The 15,209-nt window shown below is 40.5% G+C and overlaps 2 long non-coding RNA genes across 3 annotated transcripts; one reads left to right on the plus strand and one right to left on the minus strand.

The window, feature by feature from the left end:
• Positions 1-227: 227 nt before the first annotated feature.
• On the minus strand, positions 228-2,306 carry LOC111843345 (uncharacterized). The gene is made up of 3 exons (XR_002838138.2): positions 2,251-2,306; positions 780-1,096; positions 228-643 (listed from the first exon to the last, which is right to left on the minus strand). It is a non-coding gene; the product is annotated as an uncharacterized lncRNA (long non-coding RNA).
• Positions 2,307-2,434: 128 nt separating this feature from the next.
• Positions 2,435-10,353, plus strand: LOC111843344 (uncharacterized). 2 transcript variants are annotated; one of them, XR_011993053.1, is made up of 6 exons: positions 2,435-2,787; positions 7,371-7,495; positions 8,293-8,333; positions 8,527-8,688; positions 8,774-8,869; positions 9,989-10,353. It is a non-coding gene; the product is annotated as an uncharacterized lncRNA (long non-coding RNA). The 2 variants fall into 2 exon arrangements; XR_011993052.1 differs by having other exon boundaries at positions 7,371-8,333.
• Positions 10,354-15,209: the final 4,856 nt, after the last annotated feature.

The raw sequence follows: 15,209 nt of genomic DNA on the forward strand, positions 1-15,209 counted from the left end.
TGGTCAAATGTTACTCCAATACAAGTGAAAGTCGTGCAGTCAAATTTTTACTTAAGTTAAAGTACTGAATTACTTGCTTTTAAAAATACTTAAGTATTAAAAGTACATTTTCTTTCACCGCATTATTGCATTATTGGCACAACACACACAATACCTAATGCCTCTGACTAGCTTGTAGAACCTCTAGAATAAGAAATTGGTAAAATGTTACAGAATGAAACACAAGCTGACAAAGAAAAAAGCAATTTATTTTTAACAAGTCAAAACAATCCCAGTGTGGTCAAATTACTCAAATTCGTAAAAAGTCCTTATTTAGCTTAAGCAGAAGCTAGTTCTCAAAGTTGCATGGGCTGATTGCTGCAATCCAGCTGTATTAAAAAGCCTCTCACATGCTGCTGAGGCAGGCAGGGCTGTGTTTAGCTTAAATGATAGATTACATACAGCAGGATAAGCGGTCAACATAGTTACACCTTCAGCTGCACATGTTAGGTATGCATCTAACTGTTTGGTTATTTTCTGTGTCTGTGTACAGTATGCTTGATATTAGAGAAGAAATCATCTTCATCAGAAGTAGTTAAGGAGTTGTCAGCAGACCGAACACCCTCATCATGGTCAGGAAGATGCTTCTTAATGTAACTGTGGCCTAAATCAGAAACAATTATAGATTAATCATAATTTTTATAGAACATTGTCATTAAGCTGCAAGTTTATGCAACTACAATTTAGGTTTTGTCTTCCAAACAGTAGATGAAATTAGGAAACGATGGGATATTTCTTACCGAGCCTAAGGACCTCTTCATCACTGGTCCAGGAGGTTTTAAACTTCGGATGAAGAATGGCTGCTGCAACTAATTCAGGATCAGAGGTCATATCTCCAAACCGTTTCCTCTAACCATCTAGGAGGGCATCAACTAGCGGCTTGCAGAATCTCAGCGATGCTCTCATTTAGTCAAGTTTGGTCACAAGGGTCATGATTATAGGGAGCAGCCATCCCATCTGAATGTTGGATTCTCCTTGCAATATGTTTACTGCCTTTGCAACTGGGCTCATGGTGGTGGTGTATTCACCAAAAAAGGCTATGTCAGCTGGACTGTACCTAACACAGGAAAAAAAAAAAAAAGACCAATCGTAAAAAAACAAATAATTTTTCCTCCAATGTACATAAAATAACTAATACATTAAAGCACCCTCACAAATGGGTAATTTCAGATCACACAGGAATTAGCTTTATAAAATCATTTTTTAACTGTTCCCTGTTTTTTGTTACACTGTAAAACCTAACAACATATCTTAATCAAAGAAGTAAGTTAACATTACTTGATACTCCAAAATATTGAGGCAATTCATTCTCATGAATTAACCGAACTCAAAATTGAATTTTTGAAGTAATAACTCAATAAATTTGAGTGTGCTTAGATTTTTGCATCATTTCAAGTAGATGTGATTTATACAAGTTAGTTGCACTGACTCATTTTCTCTAAATTGAATTAGTATTATTTAAATGGCTGGCTTTTGTCTTGGGATGTTTTTAATAAAACCTTCAGAATGTGCTCCAGTAATCTAGTAATCAATTCTGAAGATTCACATAAAGTGTAAAGATTGGATGTTAGTATCATTTGGTAAAAACTCAACAGCAATCATTAGTATTTTAAAATACATTTTCTTTCAGAAAATCAATCTATTGATAACAGAATAATTTTTTAAATTATAACATTTTTTTGTTCCAGCCTCTAAGGCCACTTAAAATTAATAAATTGTTTTACATGGCCGCCCACCTCAATTTTTTGGTGCCGCCTCGATTTTTTTAATATTTTATATTTTATAAATCCGTTTTTTTTCACCTCAAAAACTGTGGGTGAAAAATCTTGAATGTCAGCCTCGGATTTTTCAATTTGACGCTTCTCGGACAATGGTTTTTATCGTTTGTCAGATTGTGTGTGGGCCCACGAGCTGTTCGCGAGCTGTTTGAGAACTTTTCTAGTTTTAGTATATCTCTGTTGCCGTTCGTCTTTTCGCTAAAAATATAAAATATAAAATCCCCTACTCACCAATATTTTAGAAGTTTGAATCATGTAAAACAGTTTATTAATTTTAAGTGGCCTAATGAGAATTACATCATCTTGCTTGCATTATAACAAACTTTGTAAGCGCCACTTATGCAGAATGGTGTAGTTTTGTTTAATTAAATGGTTGGAATATGTTGTCTTAAACCTGCCATTCTAAGTTGAAATTTATGTAGCATATTATTACATGAAAATGCTTCTCCGGTTAATTTTGGTTTGCAACTGCCGGAAGGAATATGTGTCAGAGGAGCAATAAAGTTTTTGTTTTGAATATGCAAATAAAGAAGTGGACGTTGGGACCCACACGGTTGTTTTACCGTGACTGGTAACCTACCATTTAACGCGTAAAACAGTCTACCAATGTTCATTTCACAGAAGTGGTCAAATTTTTAGATTGTGACAAAAAGAATAACGTTCCCAAACGAAGTCGACCACTACAAACTTATTGGTGGAATAACCTTTTAATAACTACGTTTTAAATATATGTAGGAGACAAAAAAACAGACTGGGCATTCTGGCAAAAATTTAAACTCTGAACTTGGCGGAAACGCCCGTTAACTTTGCGCAGAGGGAGAAGGCGCGCGAGAGAGGCAGGCTTGGCGCTTGGACTTGTTCACGCTCAAAAGCGGAACAGCAGAAGGAGACGTCGGCATACAGCACTCCAGCGTGTTTTTGGGAAGTCATTTCACTGGCGACTGAAACGTACATTTGTACTTTATACCAGGTAACGTTTTGACTCGACACACAGTTTGGCTGTTTGGTAAAAGCATGTAGTGTTGACGCTACGACAGGTTTTAGTTGCTCAGACATGAGATTGGTAACAAGCAATTGAAGCAATATTTGCTGGCAAACTAATATTGCTGTAGTTGGCTAACATTATTTTACAAGCAGCTAGGTAAATACTCTTGTAGCTAACATTTACATTCGCTTTTTAAAAACCGTGTTAACGTTAGTTGTGCAGCTTAAAAAGTGAATGCAAGTAACCTAACTGATTGTAAAATAATGTTAGCTACAGATAGGCTGGGTTGAATTGGTATCAATACTGGTAATATTAAATATGTGGAAATGTAAATTGTGTGGCTTTTCTACTGCCTTAAAAGTACAGTTATTGCGACATTACAGACTCTATCATGGACAGTATTCCACAGTTTCACCTTTACCTTGTCTGTATGACAATTGCATGTCCACATTTAGCACTTTCAATGCACTGAAAATCCATTTATCAAGATTACATGATGAGAAAAGAGTGGTAGCTAGGGACAGTCTTGATATAACATTCAATCTGGTATTTCATTGTCCTGTGTGTAATTTTAAGCAACCTTTTGTTGAGAGGGATATATTTATTCATCTCAGGGGTCATTTAAGACGGAAAGAAATGGTGCCATGTCTGTTTAAGGCTTGCAAGTTTAAAACAAATGTTTACTCCACATATAATGCTCATAAATGCAGGGATCATCAAAATACACCTGACTATGATGTGTCAGTAGTAGTGCAGGGTGTATCAAACTTTTCTCAGGATACTGACTTCGAGCAAGGACCAGCAGAATCCTTGGATGAAAATGAATTCATATCTAAAGCAGCTAGCAGCACTGACAATTTAGAGGAACAATTACAGTATAACCTGGCTGGCTTCTTCTTGAAAATGGAAACTATTCTCCATGTATCACAAAGAGCAACACAAGAAATAATTGAGCATATTGATCAGTTGTTTTCTCTCAGAACCTGTAGTCAGAGAATCTATCATCAAGATACTGAAAAAACATAACTGCTCTTTTACTGACCAACTTGTAAATGAGACAGTCCAGGCAGTTTTAGAGAGTAATGTTTTGCATAAATGTTACCTCTGAAGGACCACTGTCAACAGTTAAGAGGAGAAAATCATATTATGAATTTCCATTTGTTAAACCCACATAGTACATTATTGAGTTGTCACAGCATACTGTACATATATGTATGTGCCTATACTGACATCTCTGCAATTGTTATTGAAAAAAACAGATGTGTTTGAGAAAGTCAAAGAAACCACTGTGCAGATATCTGGACAGTATTCATCATACTGTGATGGCTCCTTCTACCACGAGAATCTGCTTCTCTCAGCTGAGGGTCAGAAATGATCAATCATTCTCTATATTGATGATTTTGAAATTGCAAACCCTCTAGGAACATCAAAGAAAATACACAAAGTGTGTGCGGTTTATTGGACATTAGCTAACCTGCCAGTGAAGTACCGCTCAGCCCTTCACTCCACACAACTTGCCCTTTTGTGCAATTCAAATAATGTATGGCAGTTTGGATATGCAAAGCTTTTTGCACCTCTCTTGCGTGACCTGAAAACTCTTGAAGAATACAGTGTCTTCATTGAAACATTTGGTGATTGTCTCAAAGGCACGGTGTACTCTGTTGTAGCTAGGGATGTAAGCAATTAATCGATTATCAATTAATTGTCGATAAGAAATTACTCGATTAAAATTAATTAATTGCAATTAATTGTATTTTGAACCCATAATTCCTTGCCAGTCCTCGTGGGGCGCACTTGACGTCAGACGTACTTGACGCACACGCGGGAACACAAGCAAACAACAGATAAAAGAGAAACGGTACACAGGATGAAGAGGGCAAAACGGAGTGCAGTATGGAGCCACTTCAAGTGAGCTCAGAATAAACCTTTGATTAAGGAATATGATTTGCATTTTTTCTTCATATCATATAGAAGATAGCATTCTATGTTACGTATACAGTAGATCAGCGGTCACTAACAGGCGGTCCGGGTCCGGACCCAGAAACTGTCCCATACGGACCCGGACAGACAGCCAAAACATTTAGTTATTATTTAAAACCTGACGGTTTTTTATTTTAACCGGCGCAGCGTTTGTAGTTTTTTCGGTAGTGGTTTAGCAGTAGAACCGCCAATGAACGTAAAAACGCCTTTGACCGCCAAGCAAGACGTATAGTTCGGCATATGCAGCCCTTTGTCTGCGCTAATGTGCCTTTCATGTTATTAGCAGCAGCGAAGCTAACACCCGCAAACTAAAAGCGTAATGTTCCTAACAGAGTGGCTGCACTCTCCTGAAATTGTAAAGCTGAAAAGTTTTCAAATACAATATGTATTATATAACACGTTGGATAAATAGACGTAACTAGTTTATTGTTGATTTCATGTTCGTTGAAGTTTCTGCATTTTAACATATGTATAAAGTAATGTTATCTGTTATATAAATAAACTCATGTGAAACAAAAAATGTACGTTTTCAGGGTTGCCAAATGTCAAGCATCTGGCATGACACTCAGGCTTTCAGACTGGAACTGGAAATCTTACGGCAAATCTATATTATTCCATTATAAAACCTAAAATTACGTCAAAAGTGTATTTACATGGTTAAATACAAAAGCAGACTATTTACAAGGTAAGAAGCTGTTACATGTGTGCAGACATCTCGAATTGAAAATCTCACTCCAGCCAGCTGGCATAAGTTCTATGTCACGTGACAATAAATGTCAAAACGATTTTGAATTGTACTGAATTAATTTTATTTGACAGTCAGGTACTGATTACATAGAATGTTGATGCAACTAATAGGCTACTTAAATATATATCACACTATTAAATAGTTAGACATTATAATCTTCCGGACCTTTGCTTCAAGAATTTTTCTCTAACTGGACCTCTTTAAATTTTAGTTGAATACCCCCTGCAGTAGATGGAACCTATTCAGAGGGAAATTCAGCTTCTCAGAAAAATTGCCGCTTAGCAATTAATCGATCATCGATCGATAAGATGAAACAACTATTGATTAATGAATTACTCGATAATTTGCATCCCTAGTTGTAGCTGATAACCTCGCTGACCCTGGACTAGCTGGTTTCAGTCAGAGTTTCAGGTCAAGATATTTCTGCCGATTTTGTCTTGCCAGTCTGACAGAGATGCAAACATCAGATGCGTTCAATTTTGAGATGAGAACCAAAGATCTGCATGATAACCTTGTTCAAAAAACTCAGGAAAACAGCAGTGATGAGATGTATGGTGTAAATCACAGTTGTGTTCTCTCTGACCATCTTTCTCATTTCCATCCTATCACAGGATTTCCACCAGACATCTTGCATGACCTGTTTGAAGGTGTGATACCTGTGGAATTGGCACATTGTTTGAAAGGTTTGATTGCAAAGAGATATTTTACTTTGGATAACTTGAATAGGGTAATAATATCTTTTCCATACCAGCATACTGACAAAGTTGACCGCCCTCACCAAATTCCTCAAAATTTTGCCACTCGAGGAACGGTTGGTGGGAATGGGCATGAGAACAACACACTACTCAGACTGCTTCCTGTTCTCATAGGTTCAAGAGTACCAGAGGGGGATAAATTATGGGAAGTACTAATGAACTTGAAGGACATAGTTGAACTTGCTTTGTCTCATTCTTTCACAGATGAAACCATTCAGTACATGGCCTGTAAGATTTCAGATCACAGACAACTGTTTCAGGAAGTCTTCCCCAGCTTACAATTATGACCAAAGCATCACTATATTGAACATTATCCACATCTCATAAAGTGCTTTGGTCCTCTGGTGCATCTCTGGACAATGAGATTTGAGGAGAAGCACAAAGTATTTAAGAAAATTATACATGACACTCATAACTACAAAAATGTGCTGAAAACCTTGGCAGAGAGACACCAAAAAATGATGGCCTTCTATTTCTCATCGCCAAGATTTTTGAAGCCACCACTTCAGATTTCAAAAATGGAATCTCTCTTTGTAACATCTTTGCCCACCGATACCCACATGTTCATCTCAAGCCTCACAAACAGCAGTATTGTGTATGGCACAAAACAGGCAACTGTTGAAGGCACGAATTTTGTGGTTGGCATGTTTGTCTGCACTGGACTACATGCTGCCTTACCTGAGTTTAAAGAGATAAAGAACATTTTACTCATTGGATACACCTGGTATATTGAGCATTTGCGGTCATATGAGTTAACAGATCATGAAGGCCATACAGTGAAATCAGTGTGTCAGCTAACTGATCAAATGCCATTTTTTGCCTATAAATTGTCAGGTAAGCTAATTCTCACAACTAAACATTTCATTCCTATGTCAGACTAAAAGTGTAACTTTTTTGGGATTAGAAGGAAGCTTTCCTGGACAAGACAGTCAAGGTATTTAAAGGTAATCTGTTTTACAGTGTGACCCATGCATTATAGGATGTCCGTCTCAAAGGTTATAAAGCAATAACAGCTGAGGTCATTTACTAGTGTAGTGGTCATATAGTAAACACTGGCAGCAGCTCTTTGTTTTTTTTTGTTACAGGTGCAGGCCCAATGCAAATGGAACCAACTGATGTTCTGAAACTCAGGGTCATCCTTGATGACCTCAATGCTGAGAGGCTTACTTTGCCTTCACGTCCTGAAACTGTAAATGCCCTCATATTTGAGGTGAAAAATAAGTTGAACTTGACCTATGATTTTCGCCTTCAGTTTCAGGACCCAGAATTCGACAATGCCTTAATTTAGTTAACATAGAAGATCTACCATCCAAAGCATCAATTAAGATAGTTAAATTAGTTGATTTTGATGTCAGTTCAAACAGTACAGGTGACACTGTGTTACTGTCTGATAATACTAATTCGCCAGAGCGCCTTTGTCGGTGGCCAGAAGTATTTATAATTCCAACATTTTCATATGAGGTGGAATATGCTCTCAGAGAGGGTAACACTGCATTTGTGAAAGAGGGGGAAATTATCAAATTGACCAGGGATCAGAAACACAACATATTGGATGTAATGGCTGCTGAAATCTATAAACTTAGAGAGCTAGGCAAAGCTGCAGAAGCTCTTGTGAGTAAACACCCGTGTCTTGTGACCAAAACGGTTCTAAATCGGGGTATGATGGTTGGAAAAATAGTTTGCGTTTCAAGATGGGCAACTACAGGACCAAACTGAGCAGGGCTGGCATAAAAGATGTAGCTGTAAATGCAGGAAAGCGCAGCAGGAACAATCTAGAGGGTGCAGCATCCAGGGCCATTAAAAGACCAAGAAGAGGGGAAATTAACTTCCTTCCTAATAATCCCCATGGACAGACTAAGGACACAATGGAGGCACAGAGGCTTGAAATTGCGGAGCAGCTTAAGAAGGCATTCATAGAAAGAGACATGATTCTCATTCATCAACATATGCTGCACACCTTTGCACTCCGACGTGAAGAAATTGTAAATTCAGCTCCCCCTGTTGCAGATCTAAAAGACAGATGGCCTGCACTCTTTTGTGAAGCCCAAGTGAGTAAAATTTGAAAAGGAAGTCATTATTGTCACACTTTTAATATATAGATAAAGTTTCAAAAATATGTGTAGTTTAACACGTATGTCTGATTTTTGAAAATATCTGAGAAATATTTTTCCTCATCTCCCAAGGCTTACAGCTGTGAAAATGGATGATGCCAGCTAATCTGTTTTTTTGTTTTCCATTCAGCTCTACAGTGAATTCCACAGAATCACCAATCAAAATCTGCCATTTTCCTTCTTTTCTGCACTTAACAAGTATACACCTCGGCTGCTGACGCTGTACAAAAAAAGGAGGACTGGAAGTTTTGGTCACAAGATGGAAAAAGTTTTGATGGCATATGAGGAACGGGTGGGTATATAGTGTATTTGTGTGTGTGGTTCAACTTGAACACTCCATTCTAACATCTACTATGCATGTCTTGTCTGTGCTACAGGATAAGAATGACATCAATGCAGCCAGAACAGCAGCCTTAGCCGGCCTACCTATTTATTTAAAGGAGGATTCATCAGAGGTCTTCAAGACCTGCAAGGTATTGTTCTTAACTTTGTGTGATATATTGTGAAACAGCACATTGCAGTACTAAGACATTAACACATAGTGCACCAAGTTACTGCCTAGCAAATGCCCAAACTTACAGTTTGTTCTTTTTTTGTTCCTTTTACTAGCTTGATGCAGTGTTAATTTTGACAGCAGATTTCAATTTAGTTTTAGTCATAGTCTTTTGACTAAAATGCAATTTTAGTTTTAGTCATATTTTAGTCATCTGTTTTGTTTTAGTTTTAGTCTAGTTTTAGTCGACTAAAAAGCATAAGATTTTAGTCGACTAAATCTACTGTAGATTTAGTTGACTAAAATATATTGGGTTTAATTTAAATGTAATTTAGTTAAACCGTGGTAATATACAAAATATTCTAACTTAAAATTAAATAAAGCCAAGTCTCATTAAATATGTGGAATATCGTCTTTCCATAAAAACCAAAAATTAGATATGCAACTTGCATATGACATTCTTCATTCTGTAAAGCAAAAGTGCAACTCCAAATTATTTAAAAGAAAAACTGTATTTGGCAGTAATGCCATTGCAAATACTGCATGACCTGAAAAAATTACCTTGCAGATGTCGCTTTAGATTTGTTGTATTTTTACCAGCGATTTCCGCTCCACACGGTTTACACAAGGTCTTGTTTGTCTTGACATCAAACGTGAAATTATTCCATATATCTTCTCTTCTTTTTCTCCCAGCCATTGCCATGTCATTTTAGTTTAAGTCAGACAGACACCCACCAATGTATGCAAGATGTACTGTCGCATCTCGCGTCGCAAGGTGAATCAGTATCTTAATTTTCAAATGTGCGTGTGCGTCTCAACGCGCCACGCACCAAGATTAATTCTGATTGGATCATTTCCAAAAACGTCCCTCACTCACATTTTCGTCTCGTTTTTATTAGTTAACGAAAATGTCAATATATTTTTATTATAGTTTTCGTCATCATCACTTAATTTTTATTTAGTTATCGTCTCGTTTTCGTCAGTGAAAATTTGTCGTTGACGAAAATTATAACGAAAATATTTCGTCAACGAAATTATCACTGGCTTGATGATTTGTTCAATTACTTTCACACATTTATAATATGTATTTTCTTTTCAGGATGAGTTGGACGCAGACCATGAGGGAACAGTGGTTCTTGTGGCTGTGGTCAGTAAAGAGGAAGTGCCTGGAGAAATTCCCTTTGACACACGCCATGTGTCAATCATCCTTGAGGGTCAGGTTGTAATGTCCCACAGATCTTGGACTGATGCACTAGTGATTTTGTTTGGACTGATATATGCTCTCCATTTGAGCTACCCTGAAAAGCTAAGTGGCTTTTTTGAGTTTATCCAGATTGTCCTTTTAAATCTTGATGATGGGAGAAAGCAGCTCAAACCTAAGTTACAGGCATTGAGAAATTGTGCTGGAGTGAAGTTTATGGCATTTGAAAGAGTCATTGACTGAAAATGAACTTTTCCCTTGAATAGCTTCTGTGCATTTTGCATAATATACATATAGAGAAAAGTGCGATCCTTAGTTGTTTTAGTTCTGATTTGTGTTTATATTAGCACTATGCAACTCACTCGACAGGAATTCAAGAATTATATGTTGAATTTGAAATTTAAGAGAGATTTACATATTTTTTCCGTTATTTTAGTGTTCTTCTCACTTTCAATATTATCACATTGAAATAATTACCTAGTTTTTCCAAGTTTTGTTATTTGAATTGTGTAGGATTGGTGACATTTTATTCACTTAATTCATATTAGAACTGATGTACATTTAAACCCCATTGTATAAAGGTATTGTCAGAGTTGCGGGGCAGGCGAGCCGGAAAGCAGGCGAATGGAGCCGTGCTTACTGGTGAACGAGGTTTTATTGACGACGACAAAAGGCTGACAGGCACAAACATCCGGACACTACAGACTTCAATGACAGATCTGACGGGACTGGACTCGGACGCGGACTAAATACACAAGAGCAAAAGGAACAGGCAATAGGTGAGTACAATCAGGGACTAACACGAGGTAATGAGGTGGGCGTGGCACACACGAAGATCGGACGGAGCAGGACGTGACAGAACCCCCCCCCCAAAGGCGCGCACACCGGGCGGCGCCCGAGGGGAGGCGACGGACAAGACGAGGGAACAGGACCTGAAAGACAAAAACCAAGACATCGACAGGGCACAGGAAACAGGACGGAGACACAGAACAGACTCAGAGACAAGAAGAAGGACAGGACCCGACTGTTACGGGCTAGGCCCTTTAATGGGGGGGGTTGCTTTGTTTTTGTGGCTCTCTCCTGTGGTGCCCTTTTCCTGTCCAGGTGCAGCTTGTTGCCACACCTGCCCTGGCCTATTTAAGTGCTGCCTGCAAGTGCTCTCGGTCTCTCTCTTGGACCGGTTGCCTGGCTCCGCCCTGGCGTGTTCCAGCTTGCCGGCGCTGCTCCCCGCTTCACTACGCACATTTTAGTTAATGTAGTTTGTGTTACTTTAATTCTCGTTTCTTATCCTTTTTTGTCTTTTGTGAATAAATCTTTGCACGTTAACCGGTCTCCGTCTCCCTCCGTTTTGTTGCAACACCGAGCCAGTTGTAACAAACGTGGGGGCTCGTCCGGGATCTACCAGCTCGCGCACGGGTGGCAGACGTGTTTGGAGCGGTAGGAATTTGTGTTGTTTGGGTTAACTTGTGTTTTGTTTTGTTAACCTTGTTAATTTGTAACTGGTTACTGGGGCGCGTTTGGGTAGTAGTCTCGGTTTCGGTATTTACGTTTTGGTTTTGATTACGCGCGGTTTGTGTGGCGTGCAGGGGTTTCCCCGTGACGTCATTTGCCTTATTTGGACAGATGCGCGCTCAGGGAGACGCGGCTGGTTTGTGGCCTGTTTGGTGTTGTGTGGTGCAGAACAGGAGTGTTTTGTTCATCCGTGGCTTTAGTCAGCTGTAGCTGTTGGGAAGCTGGTAGGTAAGTGTATAACTTGTGATGTTCATGTGTGTTAAAAGACGGGGATTCTCCTTGTAGGTTTAGGCGGCTCTCTCACAAGGGGGGTGTCCGCTGGGGGGGTAAGGGACGGAGGCTATAGCGGGTTGTAGCATCCACTTCCTTGTTTCCCTTTCGTCTGCTCGGGGTGTGGCAGGGCTGTCATAGCCGCTGTGCGTAACTCGTAAGTCCCACCGATACGCCTCTGAAGACTAGGGGGGAAGGTAGAATAGTGTTCTTGTTAGACTAGCGGAGATCCTCGGCTTTGTTGTGACATCACTAAGATATCACTTGCGCTTCTGTCCCCTTGCTTGGTGTAGCCATGGATGAAGTGGTTGAAGACTTTGTGGAATCCCCATGTCATTCTGGCTTGGATATTTTCACAAAGAAACAATTGATTGCACTGTCGGAGCATTATGGAGTGGACATTGGAGATACCAGAAGGCTGAAAGATGTTGTTAGATCTGAGTTAAAACTGAAATTGATGGAGGCGGGAGTTTTGAAGGGGGAAGAGCAGCCTGTTGCTGCAGCTTCATTGTTGCAGTCATTGCAGAGTTCTAATTTGTCTTTTGAGCAGCAAAAAGAGCTACTTATGTTACAGCTAACAGTGGAGCGTGAGAGACTTGAATTGATGAGACAGGGAGGAGTTGAAAATTTGAGTCACGGGGCGAGGTCTTCAGGAGACCATGTACCTAGAGATGAGCTGAGTGATTTGAAATTGGTTCCAAAGTTTAATGAGCGAGATCCAGAGACGTTTTTTTCGTTGTTTGAGCAGTTATCAGAGGCACGAGGGTGGTCTGAGTTAACTTGTGTGCTAATGTTACAATGTGTCTTGACAGGCAAAGCTCAACAGGCTGTGTCTGCTTTTGGGAATGTTAGAAGTTCCAGATATACAGAGGTTAAGGCCGCTGTCTTAAAAGCTTATGAACTGGTCCCTGAGGCATACCGTCAGAGGTTCCGTGGATGGAAGCGTGGTGAGAGGTCCCATTTAGAGTTCATGCGTGATTTGACGACACATTTTGAGAGCTGGTGTTCTTCAGCTGGGGTGAAGACACTTGGTGATTTGAAAGAGTTGATCCTGATGGAGCAGTTTAAGAATTCTGTTTCAGAGCGCATCTCGGTTTATATTGGTGAGCGTGGTGTGAGAACGGTCAAGGAGGCAGCTGCGCTTGCTGACGACTTTTATTTAACTCATGCTATAGGTAATTCTCCTGGGGCTGGTCTGAGTTATCGAGGGGATAGGCCCATGTCTGCCCCAAGGAAAGCATCTGAAGGGGAGGCTAGGGGTAGCAGATTGTTGCGTGACTCTGAAAAGGTTTGTAACTATTGTCACAAGAGGGGTCACTGGAAGAGTGACTGCTACGCATTGAAAGGCCGTTCTAAACAGGGCTCCCCAAATCGAATGCCTACGATGTGCACTGTGGCTTCTGCAGGTTCAAAAGTGTCTAAGATTACTCCGGAGTTGAAATCATTTTTACCGTTCATTACAGAGGGCGTTGTTTCTCTGGTGGGCAGTGATGAACGGGTGCGTGTTAAGATCTTGCGAGATACTGGCGCTGGGGACTCGTTTATTGTGGCCTCTGCCTTGCCTTTTTCTTCTGCAACTTCTGTTGGTTCAGATATGCCTGTGGTGGGGATGGGCCTCCAAGTGGTTAAGGTGCCTCGTCACAAAATTTTGCTGCACTGTGATTTTTTCCAGGGGGAAGTGACTATAGGGGTGCGTCCTGCGCTGCCTGTGGATGGAGTCTCACTTATTCTTGGAAATGACATTGCGGGGAGCAGAGTCTGGGCGGATATTCCACCTCCAGCTCAGGTTACGAGCTCTCTGGTGGTTCATAGTAAGCCTGATGAAAATGAGTTGCAGTTCCCTGAGGTTTTTAAAGCCTGTGTTGTCACACGCTCCAAGAAGCGAAGAGTTAAAACAGAGGGGCTAGTGGTAGATTGTGCTTTGTCTGTGCCGGTTCTCCCCTGGTCAGTCTCTTGCAGTGATCTGGTGAAGGAGCAGAAGGACGATGACAGTCTGAAGGTGAAATTTCGAGCTGCTGTTTTACAGATTTCACATGACCAGGGCGGCCATCTTGGGGTGAGGAAGACTTATGACCGTGTGCTTAGGTATTTTTTCTGGCCACGGTTAAAAAGGGATGTCTATGCTTACATAAAGTCTTGTCACACTTGCCAGCTAACAAGTAAGCCGAACCAGTCCTTGAAGCCAGTCCCACTTAGTTCAATTCCAGCTATGGGGCATCCTTTTGAGCAGTTACTCATAGATTGCGTGGAGCCTTTGCCACCTGCGAGGTCTGGTGCAATGTACATGTTAACTGTGATGTGTCGGAGCACACGTTACCCTGCTGCATATGCTTTGCGCAGCATTACGGCTAAGAATGTAGTCCGAGCGTTGTCTCAGTTTATTTCTGTCTTTGGTGTGCCTCGTGTGATTCAGACTGACCAAGGGTCTAATTTTTGTTCCCATTTATTTGATCAGGTTTTGAAACAGCTAAAAATAAAACACAATTGTTCCTCTGCTTATCATGCTCAGAGTCAAGGAGCTTTGGAAAGATTTCACCAAACTCTCAAGTCAATGTTGCGTTCTTTTTCTGTGCAGCTGCAAGGCGATTGGGAGGAGGCGTTACCCTGGATGCTCTTGGCTGCTCGTGAGGTGGTACAGGAGAGTACAGGTTTTAGCCCCAATGACCTTGTGTTCGGTCATAGGGTTCATGGTCCCTTAGCGCTTTTGCAAGATGCCTGGAGAAAGTCTGATCCACCGAGCAACCTGCTTGATTTTGTGAATGGTTTCCGGTATAGGTTGTATGCAGCTCGGGAGGTGGCTAAGAAACGGCTAGCGGGTGTACAGGTTAAGATGAAAAAACAATATGACCGTCACACTGTCCAGCGTGAGTTCTTGCCTGGTGACCAGGTCCTAGCCTTGTTGCCATTAGTTACCTCTCCTTTTCAAGCAAAGTTTTCTGGTCCCTTTATAGTTTTGGAAAAGTTATCAGATCAAAAACTCAGTTGTGTCATGTTAATCTACTTAAGCCTTATTTTTCCCATGAGGAGGTGATGCAGTCTGGAGCTCACCCTCAGAGTTTGTCTGTTTCTCTTGTAGTTGGGGCCGAGCAAGTTGTGGAGGAGCCGGCGGACCCTGATGAGGAGTTAGTAACTGGTCGTCTGAAGAATAAGGAGGTTCTGAGGACCTTGGAAAGCGCGTTATCGTGTTTGGAATCTTCCAAGCGGTTGTAGTTAGTACAGTTGATTCGTGAGTTTCCTGGTTTGTTTGGTGATACTCCGTCTCGTACTACTGTCTTGAAACATGACATTGATGTTGGTGATGCAAACCCCATTAGACAGCGCTTTTATCGTGTCCATC

The sequence above is a fragment of the Paramormyrops kingsleyae genome, chromosome 1 (assembly GCF_048594095.1).
Source record: "Paramormyrops kingsleyae isolate MSU_618 chromosome 1, PKINGS_0.4, whole genome shotgun sequence".
Classification (NCBI taxonomy): domain Eukaryota; kingdom Metazoa; phylum Chordata; class Actinopteri; order Osteoglossiformes; family Mormyridae; genus Paramormyrops; species Paramormyrops kingsleyae.